Genomic DNA, 21,908 nt, shown 5'->3' with positions numbered 1-21,908 from the left:
GTTCTTGTGGAATTGGCAAAGTGATATTTGGAAGCGCATAGAGGGCTATGGTGAAAAAGGAAATATCCTCAGATGAAATCTGGAAAGAAGCTTTCTGAAAACTGCTTACTGTTCTGTTAATTCATCTCATAGAGTTACATCTGTATTTCGTGGATCTCTTTGCTAGCCTTATTTCTATGGAATCTGAAAACAGATATTTCGGATCCCTTAGAAGACTGTAGGTCCGAAGGAAATATCCTCCGTTAACAAAGAGAAAGGTTTCTGAGAAACTTCTTTGTGTTCTTTGATATCACCTCACAGAGTTACAGCTTTCCCGTCAAGAAGCCTTTCTCTAAGACTGTTCTTGTGAATTGGCAAAGTGATATTTGGAAGCCCATAGAGGGCTATGGTGAAAAAGGAAATATCCTCAGATGAAATCTGTAAAGAAGCTTTCTGAGAAACTGCTTAACGTTCTGTTATTTCATCTCACAGAGTTACATCTGTATTTGGTAGATCTCTTTGCTAGCCTTATTTCTGTGGGATCGGAGAACAGATATTTCGGATGCCTTAGAAGACTATAGGGCCAAAGGAAATATCCTCCGATAACAAAGAGAAAGAAGGTTTCTGAGAAACTTCTTTGTGTTCTTTGAAATCATTTCACAAAGTTACAGCTTTCCCCTCATGAAGCCTTTCGCTAACACAGTTCTTGTGGAATTGGCAAAGTGATATTTGGAAGCCCTTAGAGGGCTATGGTGAAAAAGGAAATATCTTCAGATGAATTCTGGAAAGAAGCTTTCTGAGACACTGCTTAGTGTTCTGTTAATTCATCTCACAGAGTTACATCTGTATTTCGTGGATCTCTTTGCTAGCCTTATTTCTGTGGAATCTGAGAACAGATATTTCGCATCCCTAAGAAGACTATAGGACCAAAGGAAATATCCTCCGATAACAAAGAGAAAGAAGCTTTCTGAGAAACTTCTTTGTGTTCTTTGATATCACCTCACAGAGTTACAGCTTTCCCCTCAAGAAGCCTTTTGCTAACACAGTTATTGTGGACTTGTCAAAGTGATATTTGGAAGCCCTTAGTGGGCTATGGTGAAAAAGGAAATATCCTCAGATGAAATCTGGAAAGAAGCTTTCTGAGAAACTGCTTAGTGTTCTGTTTATTCATCTCACAGAGTTACATCTGTACTTCGTGGATCTCTTTGCTAGCCTTATTTCTGTGGAATCGGAGAACAGATATTTCGAATCCCTTAGAAGACTCTAGGGCCAAAGGAAATATCCTCCGATAAAAAAGAGAAAGAAGCTTTCTGAGAAACTTCTTTGTGTTCTGTGAAATCATTTCACAGAGTTACAGCTTTCCTCTCAAGAAGCCTTTCGCTAACGCAGTTCTTGTGGAATTGGCAAAGTGATATTTGGAAGCTCTTAGAGGGCTATGGTGAAAAAGTAAATATCCTCAGATGAAATCTGGAAAGAAGCTTTCTGAGACACTGCTTAGTGTTCTGTTAATTCATCTCACAGAGTGACATCTGTATTTCGTGGATCTCTTTGCTAGCCTTATTTCTGTGGAATCGGGAAACAGATATTTCGGATCTCTTAGAAGACTCTAGGGCCAAAGGAAATATCCTCCGATAACAAAGGGAAAGAAGCTTTCTGAGAAACTTCTTTGGGTTCTGTGAAATCATCTCACAGAATTACAGCTTTCCCCTCAAGAAGCCTTTCGCTAACACAGTTCTTGTGGAATTGGCAAAGTGATATTTGGAAGCCCTTAGAGGGCTATGGTGAAAAAGGAAATATCCTCAGATGAAAACTGGAAAGAAGCTTTCTGAGAAACTGCTTAGTGTTCTGTTAATTCATCTCACAGAGTTACATCTGTGTTTCGTGTATCTCTTGGCTAGCCTTATTTCTGTGGAATCTGAAAACAGATATTTCGGATCCCTTAGAAGACTGTAGTGCCGAAGGAAATATCCTCCGTTAACAAAGAGAAAAGTTTCTGAGAAACTTCTTTGTGTTCTGTGAAATCATCTCACAGAGATACAGCTTTCCCCTCAAGAAGCCAATCGCTAAGACAGTTCTTGTGGAATTGGCAAAGTGATATTTGGAAGCGCATAGAGGGCTAAGGTCAAAAAGGAAATATCCTCAGATGAAATCTGGAAAGAAGCCTTCTGAGAAACTGCTTAGTGTTCTGTTAATTCATCTCACAGAGTTACATCTTTATTTCGTGGATCTCTTTGCTAGCCTTATTTCTGTGTAATCTGAGAACAGATATTTCGGATCCCTTTCAAGACTATAGGGCCAAAGGAAATATCCTCCGTTAACAAAGAGAAAGGTTTCTGAGAAACTTCTTTGTGTTCTGTGAAATCATCTCACAGAGTTACAGCTTTCCCCTCAAGAAGCCTTTTTCTAAGACAGTTCTGGTGGAATTGGCAAAGTGATATTTGGAAGCCCATAGAGGGCTATTGTGAAAAAGGAAATATCCTCAGATGAAATCTGGAAAGAAGATTTCTGAGAAACTGTTTAGTGTTCTGTTAATTCATCTCACAGAGTTACATCTGTATTTCGTGGATCTCTTTGATAGCCTTATTTCTGTGGAATCTGAGAACAGATATTTCCCATCCCTAAGAAGACTATAGGGCCAAAGGAAATATCCTCCGATAACAAAGAGAAAGAAGCTTTCTGAGAAACTTCTTTGTGTTCTTTGATATCACCTCACAGAGTTACAGCTTTCCCGTCAAGAAGCCTTTCTCTAAGACTGTTCTTGTGAATTGGCAAAGTGATATTTGGAAGCCCATAGAGGGCTATGGTGAAAAAGGAAATATCCTCAGATGAAATCTGGAAAGAAGCTTTCTGAGAAACTGCTTAGCGTTCTGTTATTTCATCTCACAGAGTTACATCTGTATTTGGTAGATCTCTTTGCTAGCCTTATTTCTGTGGGATCGGAGAACAGATATTTCGGATGCCTTAGAAGACTATAGGGCCAAAGGAAATATCCTCCGATAACAAAGAGAACGAAGCTTTCTGAGAAACTTCTTTGTGCTCTGTGAAATCATCTCACAGAGTTACAGCTTTCCCCTAAAGAAGCCTTTTGCTAAGACAGTTTTTGTGGAATTGGAAAAGTGATATTTGGAAGCCCAAATAGGGCTATGGTGAAAAAGGAAATATCCTCAGATGAAATCTGGAAAGAAGCTTTCTGAGAAACTGCTTACTGTTCTGTTAATTCACCTCAAAGAGTTACATCTGTATTTCGTGGATCTCTTTGCTAGCCTTATTTCTGTGGAATCTGAGAACAGATATTTCGGATCCCTTTGAAGACTATAGGGCCGAAGGAAATATCCTCCGATAACAAAGAGAAAGAAGCGTTCTGAGAAACTTCTTTGTGTTCTGTGAAATCATCTCACAGAGTTACAGGTTTCCCCTCAAGAAGCCTTTCGCTAACACAGTTCTTGTGGACTTGTCAAAGAGATATTTGGAAGCCCTTAGTGGGCTATGGTGAAAAAGTAAATATCCTCAGATGAAATCTGGAAAGAAGCTTTCTGAGACACTGCTTAGTGTTCTGTTAATTCATCTCACAGAGTTACATCTGTGTTTCGTGTATCTCTTGGCTAGCCTTATTTCTGTGGAATCTGAAAACAGATATTTCGGATCCCTTAGAAGACTGTAGTGCCGAAGGAAATATCCTCCGTTAACAAAGAGAAAGGTTTCTGAGAAACTTCTTTGTGTTCTGTGAAATCATCTCACAGAGATACAGCTTTCCCCTCAAGAAGCCAATCGCTAAGACAGTTCTTGTGGAATTGGCAAAGTGATATTTGGAAGCGCATAGAGGGCTAAGGTCAAAAAGGAAATATCCTCAGATGAAATCTGGAAAGAAGCCTTCTGAGAAACTGCTTAGTGTTCTGTTAATTCATCTCACCGAGATACATCTTTATTTCGTGGATCTCTTTGCTAGCCTTATTTCTGTGTAATCTGAGAACAGATATTTCGGATCCCTTTCAAGACTATAGGGCCAAAGGAAATATCCTCCGTTAACAAAGAGAAAGGTTTCTGAGAAACTTCTTTGTGTTCTGTGAAATCATCTCACAGAGTTACAGCTTTCCCCTCAAGAAGCCTTTTGCTAAGACAGTTCTGGTGGAATTGGCAAAGTGATATTTGGAAGCCCATAGAGGGCTATTGTGAAAAAGGAAATATCCTCAGATGAAATCTGGAAAGAAGATTTCTGAGAAACTGTTTAGTGTTCTGTTAATTCATCTCACAGAGTTACATCTGTATTTGGTAGATCTCTTTGCTAGCCTTATTTCTGTGGGATCGGAGAACAGATATTTCGGATGCCTTAGAAGACTATAGGGCCAAAGGAAATATCCTCCGATAACAAAGAGAACGAAGCTTTCTGAGAAACTTCTTTGTGCTCTGTGAAATCATCTCACAGAGTTACAGCTTTCCCCTAAAGAAGCCTTTTGCTAAGACAGTTTTTGTGGAATTGGAAAAGTGATATTTGGAAGCCCATATAGGGCTATGGTGAAAAAGGAAATATCCTCAGATGAAATCTGGAAAGAAGCTTTCTGAGAAATTGCTTACTGTTCTCTTAATTCATCTCAAAGAGTTACATCTGTATTTCGTGGATCTCTTTGCTAGCCTTATTTCTGTGGAATCTGAGAACAGATATTTCGGATCCCTTTGAAGACTATAGGGCCGATGGAAATATCCTCCGATAACAAAGAGAAAGAAGCTTTCTGAGAAACTTCTTTGTGTTCTGTGAAATCATCTCACAGAGTTACAGCTTTCCCCTCAAGAAGCCTTTCGCTAAGACAGTTCTTGTGGACTTGGCAAAGTGATATTTGGAAGCCCTTAGAGGGCTATGGTGAAAAAGGAAATATCCTCACATGAAATCTGGAAAGAAGCTTTCTGAGAAACGGCTTAGTGTTCTGTTAATTCATCTCACAGAGTTACATCTGTACTTCGTGGATCTCTTTGCTAGCCTTGTTTCTGTGGAATCGGAGAACAGATATTTCGAATCCCTTAGAAGACTGTAGGGCCAAAGGAAATATCCTCCGATAACAAAGAGAAAGAAGCTTTCTGAGAAACTTTTTTGTGTTCTGTGAAATCATTTCACAGAGTTACAGCTTTCCCCTCAAGAAGCCTTTCTCTAAGACTGTTCTTGTGAATTGGCAAAGTGATATTTGGAAGCCCTTAGTGGGCTATGGTGAAAAAGGAAATATCCTCAGATGAAATCTGGAAAGAAGCTTTCTGAGAAACTGCTTAGTGTTCTGTTTATTCATCTCACCGAGTTACATCTGTACTTCGTGGATCTCTTTGCTAGCCTTATTTCTGTGGAATCGGAGAACAGATATTTCGAATCCCTTAGAAGACTCTAGGGCCAAAGGAAATATCCTCCGATAAAAAAGAGAAAGAAGCTTTCTGAGAAACTTCTTTGTGTTCTGTGAAATCATTTCACAGAGTTACAGCTTTCCTCTCAAGAAGCCTTTCGCTAACGCAGTTCTTGTGGAATTGGCAAAGTGATATTTGGAAGCCCTTAGAGGGCTATGGTGAAAAAGTAAATATCCTCAGATGAAATCTGGAAAGAAACTTTCTGAGACACTGCTTAGTGTTCTGTTAATTCATCTCACAGAGTTACATCTGTATTTCGTGGATCTCTTTGCTAGCCTTATTTCTGTGGAATCGGGGAACAGATATTTCGGATCTCTTAGAAGACTCTAGGGCCAAAGGAAATATCCTCCGATAACAAAGGGAAAGAAGCTTTCTGAGAAACTTCTTTGGGTTCTGTGAAATCATCTCACAGAATTACAGCTTTCCCCTCAAGAAGCCTTTCGCTAACACAGTTCTTGTGGAATTGGCAAAGTGATATTTGGAAGCCCTTAGAGGGCTATGGTGAAAAAGGAAATATCCTCAGATGAAAACTGGAAAGAAGCTTTCTGAGAAACTGCTTAGTGTTCTGTTAATTCATCTCACAGAGTTACATCTGTGTTTCGTGTATCTCTTGGCTAGCCTTATTTCTGTGGAATCTGAAAACAGATATTTCGGATCCCTTAGAAGACTGTAGGGCGGAAGGAAATATCCTCCGTTAACAAAGAGAAAGGTTTCTGAGAAACTTCTTTGTGTTCTGTGAAATCATCTCAAAGAGATACAGCTTTCCCCTCAAGAAGCCAATCGCTAAGACAGTTCTTGTGGAATTGGCAAAGTGATATTTGGAAGCGCATAGAGGGCTAAGGTCAAAAAGGAAATATCCTCAGATGAAATCTGGAAAGAAGCCTTCTGAGAAACTGCTTAGTGTTCTGTTAATTCATCTCACAGAGTTACATCTTTATTTCGTGGATCTCTTTGCTAGCCTTATTTCTGTGTAATCTGAGAACAGATATTTCGGATCCCTTTCAAGACTATAGGGCCAAAGGAAATATCCTCCGTTAACAAAGAGAAAGGTTTCTGAGAAACTTCTTTGTGTTCTGTGAAATCATCTCACAGAGTTACAGCTTTCCCCTCAAGAAGCCTTTCGCTAGCACAGTTCTTGTGGAATTGGCAAAGTGATATTTGGAAGCCCTTAGAGGTCTATGGTGAAAAAGGAAATATCCTCAGATGAAATCTGGAAAGAAGCTTTGTGAGAAACTGCTTAGGGTTCTCTTAATTCATCTCACAGAGTTACATCTGTATTTCGTGGATCTCTTTGCTAGCCTTATTTCTGTGGAATCTGAGAACAGATATTTCGGATCCCTTAGAAGACTCTAGGGCCAAAGGAAATATCCTCATTTAACAAAGAGAAAGGTTTCTGAGAAACTTCTTTGTGTTCTGTGAAATCATCTCACAGAGATACAGCTTTCCCCTCAAGAAGCCTTTCGCTAAGACAGTTCTTGTGGAATTGCCAAAGTGATATTTGGAAGCCCTTAGAGGGCTATGGTGAAAAAGGAAATATCCTCAGATGAAATCTGGAAAGAAGCCTTCTGAGAAACTGCTTAGCGTTCTGTTATTTCATCTCACAGGATTACATCTGTATTTGGTAGATCTCTTTGCTAGCCTTATTTCTGTGGAATCTGAGAACAGATATTTCGGATCCCTTTGAAGACTATAGGGCCAAAGGAAATATCCTCCGATATCAAAGTGTAAGAAGCTTTCTGAGAAACTTCTTTGTGTTCTGTGAAATCATCTCACAGTGTTACAGCTTTCCCCTCAAGAAGCCTTTCTCTAAGACCGTTCTTGTGGAATTGGCAAAGTGATATTTAGAAGCCCATAGAGGGCTATGGTGAAAAAGGTAATATCCTCAGATGAAATCTGGAAAGAAGCTTTCTGAGAAACTGCTTAGTGATCTGTTAATTCATCTCACAGAGTTACATCTGTATTTGGTAGATCTCTTTGCTAGCCTTATTTCTGTGGAATCTGAGAACAGATATTTCGGATCTCTTTCAAGGCTATAGGGCCAAAGGAAATATCCTTCGTTAACAAAGAGAAAGGTTTCTCAGAAACTTCTTTGTGTTCTGTGAAATCATCTCACAGAGTTACAGCTTTCCCCTCAAGAAGCCTTTCGCTAACACAGTTCTTTTAGACTTGGCAAAGTGATATTTGGAAGCCCTTAGAGGGCTATGGTGAAAAAGGAAATATCCTCAGATGAAATCTGGAAAGAAGCTTTCTGAGAAACTGCTTAGTGTTCTGTTAATTCATCTCACAGAGTTACATCTGTACTTCGTGGATCTCTTTGCTAGCCTTGTTTCTGTGGAATCGGAGAACAGATATTTCGAATCCCTTAGAAGACTCTAGGGCCAAAGGAAATATCCTCCGATAACAAAGAGAAAGAAGCTTTCTGAGAAACTTCTTTGTGTTCTGTGAAATCATCTCACAGTGTTACAGCTTTCCCCTCAAGAAGCCTTTCGCTAACACAGTTCTTGTGGAACTGGCAAAGTGACATTTGGAACCCCTTAGAGGGCTAAGGTGAAAAAGGAAATATCCTCAGATGAAATCTGGAAAGTAGCTTTCTGAGACACTACTTAGTGTTCTGTTAATTCATCTCACAGAGTTACATCTGTATTTCGTGGATCTTTTTGCTAGCCTTTATTCTGTGGAATCTGAGAACAGATATTTCGGATCCCTTAGAAGACTATAGGGCCAAAGGAAATATCCTCCGATAACAAAGAGAAAGAAGCTTTCTGAGAAACTTCTTTGTGTTCTGTGAAATCATCTCACAGAGATACAGCTTTCCACTCAAGAAGCCTTTCGCTAACACAGTTCTAGTGGAATTAGCAAAGTGATATTTGGAAGCGCATAGTGGGCTGCGGTGAAAAAGGAAATATCCTCAGATGAAATCTGGAAAGAAGCTTTCTGAGAAACTGCTTAATGTTCTGTTAATTCATCTCACAGTATTCCATCTGTATTTCGTGGATCTCCTTGTTAGCTTTATTTCTCTGGAATCTGAGAACAGATATTTCGGATCCCTTAGAAAACTATAGGGCGAAAGGAAATATCCTCCGATATCAAAGAGAAAGAAGCTTTCTGAGAAACTTCTTTGTGTTCTGAGAAATCATCTCACAGAGTTACAGCTTTCCCCTCAAGAAGCCTTTCGCTAAGACAGTTCTTTTGGAATTGGCAAAGTTATATTTGAAAGCCCATAGAGGGCTATGGTGAAAAAGGAAATGTCCTCAGACGAAAACTGGAAAGAAGCTTTCTGAGAAACTGCTTAGCGTTCTGTTAATTCATCTCACAGAGTTACATCTGTATTTGGCAGATCTCTTTGCTAGCCTTATTTGTGTGGAATCTGAGAACAGATATTTCGGATCCCTTAGAAGAACATAAGGCCAAAGGAAATATCCTCCGATAACAAAGAGAAAGGTTTCTGAGAAACTTCTATGTGTTCTGTGAAATCATCTCACTGTGTTACAGCTTTCCCTCAAGAAGCCGTTCGCTAAGACACTTCTTGTGGAATTGGCAAAGTGATATTTGGAAGCCCATAGAGGGCTATGGTGAAAAAGGAAATATTCTCAGATGAAATCTGGAAAGAAGCTTTCTGAGAAACTGCTTAATGTTCTGTTAATTCATCTCACAGAGTTACATCTGTATTTCGTGGATCTCTTTGCTAGCGTTTTACTGTGGAATCTGAGAACAGATATTTCCGATCCCTTAGAAGACTATAGAGCCAAAGGAAATATCCTAGGATAACAAAGAGGAAGAAGCTTTCTGATAAAATTCTTTGTGTTCTGTGAAATCATCTCACAGAGTTACAGCTTTCCACTCAAGAAGACTTTCACTAAGACAGTTCTTGTGGAATTGGCAAAGTGATATTTGGAAGCCCATAGAGGGCTAGGGTGAAAAAGGAAATATCCCCAGATGAAATCTGGAAAGAAGCTTTCTGAGAAACTGCTTAGTGTTCTGTTAATTCATCTCACAGAGTTACATCTGTATTTCGTGAATCTCTTTGCTAGCCTTATTTCTGTGGAATCTGAGAACAGATATTTCGAATCCCTTTGAAGATTATAGGGCCAAAGTAAATATCCTCCGATAACAAAGGAAAAGAAGTTTTCTGATTAACTTCTTTGCGTTCTGTGAAATCATTTCACAGAGTTACAGCTTTCCCCTCAAGAAGCCTTTCGCTAAGACAGTTCTTGTGGAATTGGCAAAGTGATATTTGGAAGCCCATAGAGGGCTATGGTGAAAAAGGAAATGTCCTCAGATGAAGTCTGGAAAGAAGCTTTCTGAGAAACTGCTTCGTGTTCTGTTAATTCATCTCACAGAGTTACATCTGTATTTCGTGCATCTCTTTGATAGCCTTATTTCTGTGGAATCTGAGAACAGATATTTCAGATCCCTTTCAAGACTATAGGGCCAAAGGAAATATCCTCCGATAACAAAGAGAAAGAAGCTTTCTGAGAAACTTCTTTGAGTTCTGTGAAATCATCTCACAGAGTTACAGCTTTCTCCTCAAGAAGCCTTTCGCTAAGACAGTTCTTTTGGAATAGGCAAAGTGATTTGGAAGCCCATAGAGGGCTATGGTGAAAAAGGAAATATCCTCAGATGAAATCTGGAAAGTAGCTTTGTGAGAAACTGCTTAGTGTTCTGTTAATTCATCTCACAGAGTTACATCTGTATTTCGTGGATCTCTTTGCTACCTTATTTCTGTGGAATCTGAGAACAGATATTTCGGATCCCTTTCACGACTATAGGGCCAAAGGAAATATCCTCCGATAACAAAGAGAAAGAAGCTTTCTGAGAATCTTCTTTGTGTTCTGTGAAATCATCTCACAGAGTTACAGCTTTCCCCTCAAGAAGCCTTTCGCTAAGACAGTTCTTGTGGAATTGCCAAAGTGATATTTGGATGCCCATAGAGGGCTATGGTGAAAAAGGAAATATCCTCTGATGAAATCTGGAAAGTAGCTTTCTGAGAAACTGCTTAGTGTTCTGTTAATTCATCTCACAGTGTTACATCTGTATTTCGTGGATCTCTTTGCTAGCCTTATTTCTGTGGAGTCTGAGAACAGATATTTCGGATCCCTTTGAAGACTACAGGGCCAAAGGAAATATCCTCCGATAACAAAGAGAAAGAAGCTTTCTGAGAAACATCTTTGTGTTCTGTGAAATCACCTCACAGAGTTACAGCTTTCCCCTCAAGAAGCCTTTCCCTAAGACAGTTCTTGTGGAATTGGCAAAGTGATATTTGGAAGCCCATAGAGGGCTATGGTGAAAAAGGAAATATTCTCAGATGAAATCTGGAAAGAAGCTTTCTGAGAAACTGCTTAGTGTTCTGTTAATTCATCTCACAGAGTTACATCTGTATTTCGTGGATCTCTTTGCTAGCATTTTTTCTGTGGAATCTGAGAACAGATATTTCGGATCCCTTTGAAGACTATAGGGCCAAAGGAAATATCCTCCGATATCAAAGAGAAAGAAGCTTTCTGAGAAACTTCTTTGTGTTCTGTGAAATCATCTCACAGAGTTACAGCTTTCCCCTCAAGAAGCCTTTCGCTAAGACAGTTCTTGTGGAATTGGCAAAGTGATATTTGGAAGCCCATAGAGGGCTATGGTGAAAAAGGAAATATCCTCAGAAGAAATCTGGAAAGAAGCTTTCTGAGAAACTGTTTAGTGTTCTGTTAATTCATCTCACAAAGTTACATCTGTATTTCGTGGATCTCTTTGCTAGCCTTATTTCTGTGGAATCTGAGAACAGATATTTCGGATCCCTTAGAAGACTATAGGGCCAAAGGAAATATCCTCCGATAACAAAGAGAAAGAAGCTTTCTGAGAAACTTCTTTGTGTTCTGTGAAATCACCTCACAGAGTTACAGCTTTCCCCTCAAGAAACCTTTCGCTAAGACAGTTTTTGTGGATTTGGAACGGTGATATTTGGAAGCCCATAGAGGACTATGGTGAAAAAGGAAATATCCTCCGATGAAATCTGGAAAGAAGCTTTCTGAGACACTGCTTAGTGTTCTGTTAATTCATCTCACAGAGTTACATCTGTATTTCGTGGATCTCTTTGCTAGCCTTATTTCTGTGGAATCTGAAAACAGATATTTCGGATCCCTTAGAAGACTGTAGGGCCGAAGGGAATATCCTCCGTTGACAAAGAGAAAGGTTTCTGCGAAACTTCTTTGTGTTCTGTTAAATCATCTCACAGAGATACAGCTTTACCCTCAAGAAGCCTTTCGCTAAGACAGTTCTTGTGGAATTGGCAAACTGATATTTGGAAGCGCATAGAGGGCTATGGTGAAAAAGGAAATATCCTCAGATGAAATCTGGAAAGAAGCCTTCTGAGAAACTGCTTAGTATTCTCTTAATTCATCTCACAGAGTTACATCTTTATTTCGTGGATCTCTTTGCTAGCCTTATTTCTGTGTAATCTGAGAACAGATATTTCGGATCCCTTTCAAGACTATAGGGCCAAAGGAAATATCCTCCGTTAACAAAGAGAAAGGTTTCTGAGAAACTTCTTTGTGTTCTGTGAAATCATCTCACAGAGTTACAGCTTTCCCCTCAAGAAGCCTTTCGCTAAGACAGTTCTGGTGGAATTGGCAAAGTGATATTTGGAAGCCCATAGAGGGCTATGATGAAAAAGGAAATATCCTCAGATGAAATCTGGAAAGAAGATTTCTGAGAAACTGCTTAGTGTTCTGTTAATTCATCTCACAAAGTTACATCTATATTTCGTGGATCTCTTTGCTAGCCTTATTTCTGTGGAATCTGAGAACAGATATTTCGCATCCCTAAGAAGACTGTAGGGCCAAAGGAAATATCCTCCGATAACAAAGAGAAAGAAGCTTTCTGAGAAACTTCTTTGTGCTCTGTGAAATCATCTCACAGAGTTACAGCTTTCCCCTCAAGAAGCCTTTCGCTAAGACAGTTTTTGTGGAATTGGAAAAGTGATATTTGGAAGCCCATATAGGGCTATGGTGAAAAAGGAAATATCCTCAGATGAAATCTGGAAAGACGCTTTCTGAGAAACTGCTTACTGTTCTGTTAATTCATCTCAAAGAGTTACATCTGTATTTCGTGGATCTCTTTGCTAGCCTTATTTCTGTGGAATCTGAGAACAGATATTTCGGATCCCTTTGAAGACTATTGGGCCGAAGGAAATATCCTCCGATAACAAAGAGAAAGACGCTTTCTGAGAAACTTCTTTGTGTTCTGTTAAATCATCTCACAGAGTTACAGCTTTCCCCTCAAGAAGCCTTTCGCTAAGACAGTTCTTGTGGACTTGGCAAAGTGATATTTGGAAGCCCTTAGAGGGCTATGGTGAAAAAGGAAATATCCTCAGATGAAATCTGGAAAGAAGCTTTCTGAGAAACTGCTTAGTGTTCTGTTAATTCATCTCACAGAGTTACATCTGAACTTCGTGGATCTCTTTGCTAGCCTTATTTCTGTGGAATCGCAGAACAGATATTTCGAATCCCTTAGAAGACTATAGGGCCAAAGGAAATATCCTCCGATAACAAAGAGAAAGAAGCTTTCTGAGAAACTTCTTTGTGTCCTGTGAAATAATCTCACAGAGTTACAGCTTTCCCCTCAAGAAGCCTTTCGCTAAGACAGTTTTTGTGGAATTGGAAAAGTGATATTTGGAAGCCCATAGAGGGCTACGGTGAAAAAGGAAATACCTCAGATGAAATCTGGAAAGAAGCTTTTTGAGAAACTGCTTACTGTTCTGTTAATTCATCTCACAGAGTTACATCTGTATTTCGTGGATCTCTTTGCTAGCCTTATTTCTGTGGAATCGGGGAACAGATATTTCGGATCCCTTAGAAGACTCTAGGGCCAGAGGAAATATCCTCCGATAACAAAGAGAAAGGAGCTTTCTGAGAAACTTCTTTGTGTTCTGTGAAATCATTTCACAGAGTTACAGCTTTCCCCTCAAGAAGTCTTTCACTAACACAGTTCTTGTGGAATTGGCAAAGTGATATTTGGAAGCCCTTAGAGGGCTATGGTGAAAAAGGAAATATCATCAGATGAAATCTGGAAAGAAGCTTTCTGAGACACTGCTTAGTGTTCTGTTAATTCATCTCACAGAGTTACATCTGTATTTCGTGGATCTCTTTGCTAGCCTTATTTCTGTGGAATCGGGGAAGAGGTATTTCGGATCTCTTAGAAGACTCTAGGGCCAAAGGAAATATCCTCCGATAACAAAGGGAAAGAAGCTTTCTGAGAAACTTCTTTGGGTTCTGTGAAATCATCTCACAGAGTTACAGCTTTCCCCTCAAGAAGCCTTTCGCTAAGACAGTTTTTGTGGAATTGGAAAAGTGATATTTGGAAGCCCATAGAGGGCTATGGTGAAAAAGGAAATATCCTCAGATGAAATCTGGAATGAAGCTTTCTGAGAAACTGCTTACTGTTCTGTTAATTCATCTCACAGAGTTACATCTGTATTTGGTGGATCTCTTTGCTAGCCTTATTTCTGTGGAATCTGAGAACAGATATTTCGGATCCCTTAGAAGACTACAGGACAAAGGAAATATCCTCCGATAACAAAGAGAAAGAAGCTTTCCGAGAAACTTCTTTGTATTCTGTGAAATCATCTCACAGAGATACAGCTTTCCCCTCAAGATGCCTTTCGGTAATACAGTTCTAGTGGAATTGGCAAAGTGATATTTAGAAGCGCATAGAGGGCTGCGGTGAAAAAGGAAATATCCTCAGATGAAATCTGGAAAGAAGCTTTCTGAGAAACTGCTTAGCATTCTGTAAATTCACCTCACAGAGTTACTTCTGTATTTGGCAGATCTCTTTCCTAGCCTTATTTGTGTGGAATCTGAGAACAGATATTTCGGATCCCTTAGAAGACTATAGGGCCAAAGGAAATATCCTCCGATAACAAAGAGAAAGGTTTCTGAGAAACTTCTATGTGTTCTGTGAATCATCTCACAGAGTTACAGCTTTCCCCTCAAGAAGCCTTTCGCTAAGACAGTTCTTTTGGAATTGGCAAAGTGAAATTTGGAAGCCCTTAGGGGGGTGTGGTGAAAAAGGAAATATCCTCAGATGAAATCTGGAAAGAAGCTTTCTGAGAAACTGCTTAGTGTTCTGTTATTTCATCTCACAGAGTTACATCTGTATTTCGTGGATCTCTTTGCTAGCCTTATTTCTGTGGAATCTGAGAACAGATATTTCGCATCCCTAAGAAGACTATAGGGCCAAAGGAAATATCCTCCGATAACAAAGAGAAAGAAGCTTTCTGAGAAACTTCTTTGTGTTCTTTGATATCACCTCACAGAGTTACAGCTTTCCCCTCAAGAAGCCTTTCTCTAAGACTGTTCTTGTGAATTGGCAAAGTGATATTTGGAAGCCCATAGAGGGCTATGGTGAAAAAGGAAATATCCTCAGATGAAATCTGGAAAGAAGCTTTCTGAGAAACTGCTTAGCGTTCTGTTATTTCATCTCACAGAGTTACATCTGTATTTGGTAGATCTCTGTGCTAGCCTTATTTCTGTGGAATCGGAAAACAGATATTTCGGATCCCTTAGAAGACTCTAGGGCCAAAGGAAATATCCTCCGATAACAAAGAGAAAGAAGCCTTCTGAGAAACTTCTTTGTGTTCTGTGAAATCGTCTCACAGAGTTACAGCTTTCCCCTCAAGAAGCCTTTCGCTAAGACAGTTTTTGTGGAATTGGAAAAGTGATATTTGGAAGCCCATAGAGGGCTAAGGTGAAAAAGGAAATATCCTCAGATGAAATCTGGAAAGTAGCTTTCTGAGACACTGCTTAGTGTTCTTTTAATTCATCTCTCAGAGTTACATCTGTATTTCGTGGATCTCTTTGCTAGCCTTATTTCTGTGGAATCGGGGAAGAGATATTTCGGATCTCTTAGAAGACTCTAGGGCCAAAGGAAATATTCTCCGATAACAAAGGGAAAGAAGCTTTCTGAGAAACTTCTTTGGGTTCTGTGAAATCATCTCACAGAGTTACAGCTTTCCCCTCAAGAAGCCTTTCGCTAACACAGTTCTTTTGGAACTGGCAAAGTGACATTTGGAAGCCCTTAGAGGGCTATGGTGAAAAAGGAAATATCCTCAGATGAAATCCGGAAAGAAGCTTTCTGAGAAACTGCTTACTGTTCTATTAATTCATATCACTGAGTTACATCTGTATTTGGTGGATCTCTTTGCTAGCCTTATTTCTGTGGAATCTGAGAACAGATATGTCGGATCCCTTAGAAGACTATAGGACAAAGAAAATATCCTCCGATAACAAAGAGAAAGAAGCTTTCCGAGAAACTTCTTTGTATTCTGTGAAATCATCTCACAGACATAGAGCTTTGCCCTCAGGAAGCCTTTCGTTAATATAGTTCTAGTGGAATTGGCAAAGTGATATTTGGAAGCGCATAGAGAGCTGCGGTGAAAAAGGAAATATCCTCAGATGAAATCTGGAAAGAAGCTTTCTGAGAAACTGCTTAGTGTTCTGTTAATTCATCTCACAGAGTTACATCTGTATTTCGTGGATCTCTTTGCTAGCCTTATTTCTGTGGAATCTGAGAACAGATATTTCGGATCCATTAGAAGACTATAGGGCCAAAGGAAATATCCTCCGATAACAAAGAGAAAGAAGCTTTCTGGGAAACTTCTTTGTGTTCTGTGAAATCACCTCACAGAGTTACAGCTTTCCCCTCAAGAAGCCTTTCGCTAAGACAGTTTTTGTGGAATTGGAAAGGTGGTATTTGGAAGCCCAAAGAGGGCTAAGGTGAAAAAGGAAATATCCTCAGATGAAATCTGGAAAGAAGCTTTCTGAGAAACTGCTTAGTGTTCTGTTAATTCATCTCACAGAGTTACATCTGTATTTCGTGGATCTCTTTGCTAGCTTTATTTCTGTGGAATCTGAGAACAGATATTTCGGATCCCTTAAAAGAATATAGGGCCAATGGAAATATCCTCCGATAACAAAGAGAAAGAAGCTTTCTGAGAAACTTCTTTGTGTTCTGTGAAATCACCTCACAGAGTTACAGCTTTCCCCTCAAGAAGCCTTTCGTTAAGACAGTTCTTGTGTAATTGGCAAAGTGATATTTGGAAGCCCATAGAGGGCTATGGTGAAAAAGGAAATATCCCCAGAAGAAATCTGGGAAGAAGCTTTCTGAGAAACTGCTTAGTGTTCTGCTAATTCATCTCACAGAGTTACATCTGTATTTCGTGGATCTCTTTACTAGCCTTATTTCTGTGGAATTGAGAACAGATATTTCGGATCCCTTAGAAGACTATATGGCCAAAGGAAATATCCTCCGATAACAAAGAGAAAGAAGCTTTCTGAGAATCTTCTTTGTGTTCTGTGAAATCATCTCACAGAGTTACAGCTTTCCCCTCAAGAAGCCTTTCGCTAAGACAGTTCTTGTGGAATTGGCAAAGTGATATTTGGAAGCCCTTAGAGGGCTATGGTGAAAAAGGAAATATCCTCAGATGAAATCTGGAAAGAAGCTTTCTGAGAAACTGCTTACTGTTCTGTTAATTCATCTCACAGAGTTACATCTGTATTTGGTGGATCTCTTTGTTAGCCTTAATTCTGTGGAATCTGAGAACAGATATTTCGGATCCCTTAGAAGACTGTAGGACAAGGGAAATATCCTCCGATTACAAAGAGAAAGAAGCTTTCCGAGAAACTTCTTTGTATTCTGTGAAATCATCTCACAGAGATACAGCTTTCCCCTCAAGAAGCCTTTCGCTAATACATTTCTCGTGGAATTGGCAAAGTGACATTTGGAAGCGCATAGAGGGCTGCGGTGCAAAAGGAAATATCCTCAGATGAAATCTGGAAAGAAGCTTTCTGAGAAACTGCTTAGCGTTCTGTAAATTCACCTCACAGAGTTACTTCTGTATTTGGTAGATCTCTTTGCTAGCCTTATTTCTGTGGAATCGGAGAACAGATATTTCGGATCCCTTAGAAGACTCTAGGGCCAAAGGAAATATCCTCCGATAACAAAGAGAAAGAATCCTTCTGAGAAACTTCTTTGTGTTCTGTGAAATCATCTCACAGAGTTACAGCTTTCCCCTCAAGAAGCCTTTCGCTAAGACAGTTTTTGTGGAATTGGAAAAGTGATATTTGGAAGCCCATAGAGGGCTATGGTGAAAAAGGAAATATCCTCAGATGAAATCTGGAAAGAAGCTTTCTGAGAAACTGCTTAGTGTTCTGTTAATTTATCTCACAGTGTTACATCTGTATTTCGTGGATCTCTTTGTTGCCTTATTTCTGTGGAAACTGAGAACAGATATTTCGGATCCCTTTGAAGACTATAGGGCCAAAGGAAATATCCTCCGATAACAAAGATAAAGAAGCTTTCTGAGAAACTTCTTTGTGTTCTGTGAAATCATCTCACAGAGTTACAGCGTTCCCCTCAAGAAGCCTTTCGCTAACACAGTTCTTTTGGACTTGGCAAAGTGATATTTGGAATCCCTTAGAGGGCTATGGTGAAAAAGGAAATATCTTCTGATGAAATCTGGAAAGAAGCTTTCTGAGAAACTGCTTAGTGTTCTGTTAATTCATCTCACAGAGTTACATCTGTACTTCGTGGATCTCTTAGCTAGCCTTATTTCTGTGGAATCGGAGAACAGATATTTCGAATCCCTTAGAAGACTCTAGGGCCAAAGGAAATATCCTCCGATAACGAAGAGAAAGAAGCTTTCTAAGAAACTTCTTTGTGTTCTGTGAAATCATTTCACAGAGTTACAGCTTTCCCCTCAAGAAGCCTTTCGCTAACACAGTTCTTTTGGAATTGGCAAAGTGACATTTGGATGCCCTTAGAGGGCTAAGGTGAAAAAGGAAATATCCTCAGATGAAATCTGGAAAGAAGCTTTCTGAGACACTGCTTAGTGTTCTGTTAATTCATCTCTCAGAGTTACATCTGTATTTCGTGGATCTCTTTGCTAGCCTTATTTCTGTGGAATCGGGGAACAGATATTTCGGATCTCTTAGAAGACTCTAGGGCCAAAGGAAATATCCTCCGATAACAAAGGGAAAGAAGCTTTCTGAGAAACTTCTTTGGGTTCTGTGAAATCATCTCACAGAGTTACAGCTTTCCCCTCAAGAAGCCTTTCGCTAAGACAGTTTTTGTGGAATTGGAAAAGTGATATTTGGAAGCCCATAGAGGGCTATGGTGAAAAAGGAAATATCCTCAGATGAAATCCGGAAAGAAGCTTTCTGAGAAACTGCTTACTGTTCTATTAATTCATCTCACTGAGTTACATCTGTATTTGGTGGATCTCTTTGCTAGCCTTATTTCTGTGGAATCTGGGAACAGATATTTCGGATCCCTTAGAAGACTATAGGACAAAGAAAATATCCTCCGATAACAAAGAGAAAGAAGCTTTCCGAGAAACTTCTTTGTATTCTGTGAAATCATCTCACAGAGATACAGCTTTCCCCTCAAGAAGCCTTTCGCTAATACAGTTCTAGTGGAATTGGCAAAGTGACATTTGGAAGCGCATAGAGGGCTGCGGTGCAAAAGGAAATATCCTCAGATGAAATCTGGAAAGAAGCTTTCTGAGAAACTGCTTAGCGTTCTGTAAATTCACCTCACAGAGCTACTTCTGTATTTGGTAGATCTCTTTGCTAGACTTATTTCTGTGGAATCGGAGAACAGATATTTCGGATCCCTTAGAAGACTCTAGGGCCAAAGGAAATATCCTCCGATAACAAAGAGAAAGAATCCTTCTGAGAAACTTCTTTGTGTTCTGTGAAATCATCTCACAGAGTTACAGCTTTCCCCTCAAGAAGCCTTTCGCTAAGACAGTTTTTGTGGAATTGGCAAAGTGATATTTGGAAGCCCATAGAGGGCTATGGTGAAAAAGGAAATATCCACAGATGAAATCTGGAAAGAAGCTTTCTGAGAAACTGCTTAGTGTTCTGTTAATTTATCTCACAGTGTTACATCTGTATTTCGTGGATCTCTTTGTTGCCTTATTTCTGTGGAAACTGAGAACAGATATTTCGGATCCCTTTGAAGACTATAGGGCCAAAGGAAATATCCTCCGATAACAAAGATAAAGAAGCTTTCTGAGAAACTTCTTTGTGTTCTGTGAAATCATCTCACAGAGTTACAGCGTTCCCCTCAAGAAGCCTTTCGCTAACACAGTTCTTTTGGACTTGGCAAAGTGATATTTGGAAGCCCTTAGAGGGCTATGGTGAAAAAGGAAATATCTTCTGATGAAATCTGGAAAGAAGCTTTCTGAGAAACTGCTTAGTGTTCTGCTAATTCATCTCACAGAGTTACATCTGTACTTCGTGGATCTCTTAGCTAGCCTTATTTCTGTGGAATCGGAGAACAGATATTTCGAATCCCTTAGAAGACTCTAGGGCCAAAGGAAATATCCTCCGATAACGAAGAGAAAGAAGCTTTCTAAGAAACTTCTTTGTGTTCTGTGAAATCATTTCACAGAGTTACAGCTTTCCCCTCAAGAAGCCTTTCGCTAACACAGTTCTTTTGGAATTGGCAAAGTGACATTTGGAAGCCCTTAGAGGGCTAAGGTGAAAAAGGAAATATCCTCAGATGAAATCTGGAAAGAAGCTTTCTGAGACACTGCTTAGTGTTCTGTTAATTCATCTCTCAGAGTTACATCTGTATTTCGTGGATCTCTTTGCTAGCCTTATTTCTGTGGAATCGGGGAACAGATATTTCGGATCTCTTAGAAGACTCTAGGGCCAAAGGAAATATCCTCCGATAACAAAGGGAAAGAAGCTTTCTGAGAAACTTCTTTGGGTTCTGTGAAATCATCTCACAGAGTTACAGCTTTCCCCTCAAGAAGCCTTTCGCTAAGACAGTTTTTGTGGAATTGGAAAAGTGATATTTGGAAGCCCATAGAGGGCTATGGTGAAAAAGGAAATATCCTCAGATGAAATCCGGAAAGAAGATTTCTGAGAAACTGCTTACTGTTCTATTAATTCATCTCACTGAGTTACATCTGTATTTGGTGGATCTCTTTGCTAGCCTTATTTCTGTGGAATCTGGGAACAGATATTTCGGATCCCTTAGAAGACTATAGGACAAAGAAAATATCCTCCGATAACAAAGAGAAAGAAGCTTTCCGAGAAACTTCTTTGTATTCTGTGAAATCATCTCACAGACATACAGGTTTGCCCTCAAGAAGCATTTCGTTAATATAGTTCTAGTGGAATTGGCAAAGTGATATTTGGAAGCGCATAGAGAGCTGCGGTGAAAAAGGAAATATCCTCAGATGAAATCTGGAAAGAAGCTTTCTGAGAAACTGCTTAGTGTTCTGTTAATTCATCTCACAGAGTTACATCTGTATTTCGTGGATCTCTTTGCTAGCCTTATTTCTGTGGAATCTGAGAACAGATATTTCGGATCCATTAGAAGACTATAGGGCCAAAGGAAATATCCTCCGATAACAAAGAGAAAGAAGCTTTCTGGGAAACTTCTTTGTGTTCTGTGAAATCACCTCACAGAGTTACAGCTTTCCCCTCAAGAAGCCTTTCGCTAAGACAGTTTTTGTGGAATTGGAAAAGTGATATTTGGAAGCCCATAGAGGGCTATGGTGAAAAAGGAAATATCCTCAGATGAAATCCGGAAAGAAGCTTTCTGAGAAACTGCTTACTGTTCTATTAATTCATCTCACTGAGTTACATCTGTATTTGGTGGATCTCTTTGCTAGCCTTATTTCTGTGGAATCTGGGAACAGATATTTCGGATCCCTTAGAAGACTATAGGACAAAGAAAATATCCTCCGATAACAAAGAGAAAGAAGCTTTCCGAGAAACTTCTTTGTATTCTGTGAAATCATCTCACAGAGATACAGCTTTCCCCTCAAGAAGCCTTTCGCTAATACAGTTCTAGTGGAATTGGCAAAGTGACATTTGGAAGCGCATAGAGGGCTGCGGTGCAAAAGGAAATATCCTCAGATGAAATCTGGAAAGAAGCTTTCTGAGAAACTGCTTAGCGTTCTGTAAATTCACCTCACAGAGTTACTTCTGTATTTGGTAGATCTCTTTGCTAGCCTTATTTCTGTGGAATCGGAGAACAGATATTTCGGATCCATTAGAAGACTATAGGGCCAAAGGAAATATCCTCCGATAACAAAGAGAAAGAAGCTTTCTGGGAAACTTCTTTGTGTTCTGTGAAATCACCTCACAGAGTTACAGCTTTCCCCTCAAGAAGCCTTTCGCTAAGACAGTTTTTGTGGAATTGGAAAGGTGGTATTTGGAAGCCCAAAGAGGGCTAAGGTGAAAAAGGAAATATCCTCAGATGAAATCTGGAAAGAAGCTTTCTGAGAAACTGCTTAGTGTTCTGTTAATTCATCTCACAGAGTTACATCTGTATTTCGTGGATCTCTTTGCTAGCCTTATTTCTGTGGAATCTGAGAACAGATATTTCGGATCCCTTAAAAGAATATAGGGCCAATGGAAATATCCTCCGATAACAAAGAGAAAGAAGCTTTCTGAGAAACTTCTTTGTGTTCTGTGAAATCACCTCACAGAGTTACAGCTTTCCCCTCAAGAAGCCTTTCGCTAAGACAGTTCTTGTGTAATTGG

Source organism: Macaca nemestrina, chromosome 19 (assembly GCF_043159975.1).
Source record: "Macaca nemestrina isolate mMacNem1 chromosome 19, mMacNem.hap1, whole genome shotgun sequence".
Taxonomy (NCBI): domain Eukaryota; kingdom Metazoa; phylum Chordata; class Mammalia; order Primates; family Cercopithecidae; genus Macaca; species Macaca nemestrina.
This window is presented reverse-complemented; position numbering follows the sequence as displayed.